The following is a 1,869-nucleotide window of genomic DNA, read 5'->3' as shown; positions in this document are numbered from 1 at the left end:
TAACTAGAGACAGACAACAAAATAGGAAAACAGCCTTGAGAACCCCGTCCACCAAATTTCAGTTAGCACGGCATCCAAGATTCTTTTCCGGGGAGTGCAGTGCAGCTGACGCTGCTCAGACCATATACCGTCGCCAGTCTCACTCAACTCTTGCGCATTCCATTCTACGCTACGTGACAATGCAAAAATGAATGAATCAAACCCGCCCAGAGAGCGTCTTGTGCGAGGGGACACACGATATAGAGAACAACAAAACACACAGGGGACACCACCACAGTTGGAGAGAACGTTTCCACCACGGCAGCCGCGCCGTTACGCGCTTTTTTTTTTTTTTTTTTCCTCCCCCCCACTGCACACCTCCGACACCACGGGAACGTTCACCGTCCCGTTGCCCTACACTGGCGTTTCTTTTCAACCCCCCACCCTATTCCTCGCTCCCCGGACATTTGACCGATCACAAAGTGCAACCTCTCATTACCGTCGGGTGCCCCTCTTCATCCCCGGGGCGCCAACAACAAAACAAAAACACCACCGACGCCGTCGTCTCGCGTCACCTCACTCAACTGAGCGGAAAATACACGTACATCCAGAATGACGACACCGCCTCCACAAACAAAAACCAGACGTCAGGTCGAAAGAGGGCACCGTACGTCGTGGCGCGTGGTCTCCTAACTCACCTCGCGCGTACAAATACAATACAATGCAATGCGTGTCACCTCACGTTCACACACACCTCCACGCTCCACTTTTACGTCGCCCAACCAACCAACTAACTTAACGCACCCGCTCGGCGTAGAAGCAGCTGTAGGCGGCAACGTGTTTCTCACCCTCGCCACCAACGGTGTGACATCCGACAGTCGCGGTTTGCTTTCCGTGCCACACCTCCGGCCATACCATACAAAGGGGACAAAAAAAAATATATCAAACAAGCCAACTCCAGCGATCCGCCCCCCTAACACCAACACGTCTCGAAACACCCACGCCCACGACCCGGCTGTGGCTAAAGTGCGTATCCCAACGTCACACCAAAACCAAAGGCGCCGGCGCCGCACCACACCACAAGCTACAGCTACAGCTGTGCCGCCCGTCCACCCGCTCACAACAACAACAACAACAACAACAACAACAATTCCGCCCTTCCCGCAAAGGCATTTTGGTGGCCCTGAAAAGGGCCGTTTTTTTTTTCTTTTCTTCGCCGCGCCGCGGACGAGCCTCCCATTTCCAAGAGCCACCTCCTTACTTGGAGCTCGTGTACTTGGTCACCGCCTTCGTGCCCTCGCTCACCGCATGCTTGGCCAGCTCGCCAGGCAGCAAGAGCCGCACAGCGGTCTGGATCTCGCGGGACGTGATGGTCGAGCGCTTGTTGTAGTGCGCCAGGCGAGAAGCCTCGGCCGCAATGCGCTCGAAAATGTCGTTCACGAAGCTGTTCATGATGCTCATCGCCTTCGAAGAGATGCCCGTGTCAGGGTGCACCTGCTTCAGCACCTTGTAGATGTAGATGGCATAGCTCTCCTTCCTCTTGCGCTTCTTCTTCTTGTCGCCCTTCGAAATGTTCTTCTGCGCCTTGCCAGCCTTCTTGGCGGCTTTCCCGCTAGTCTTGGGCGGCATCACGAACAAACAGGCAGGCAGGCACGCGCAGTCAGTCAGTCAGTCAGGCGCTCCGCTCCAGTCAGCGTCTCCCCACACAGTGGCACCCGCCGCACGCCGCCGCCGCACCTTTACCAGCTCGCCCTGCTGCGGCCGCCGACCAATGGGGCGCGCGCGCAACCGGCCGCCGCACCCGAGCCCATAAAGGACCCCCACCCCGCCGGCGCCGGCACGCACACGACGCACGCACGACGCATACACGACACGCGAGTGCTGTTCGAG

This window comes from Schistocerca gregaria, chromosome 8, assembly GCF_023897955.1.
Source record: "Schistocerca gregaria isolate iqSchGreg1 chromosome 8, iqSchGreg1.2, whole genome shotgun sequence".
In the NCBI taxonomy this organism is placed as follows: Eukaryota; Metazoa; Arthropoda; class Insecta; order Orthoptera; family Acrididae; genus Schistocerca; species Schistocerca gregaria.
The sequence above is the reverse complement of the archived record's forward strand: the minus strand, read 5'-3'. Positions refer to the sequence as shown.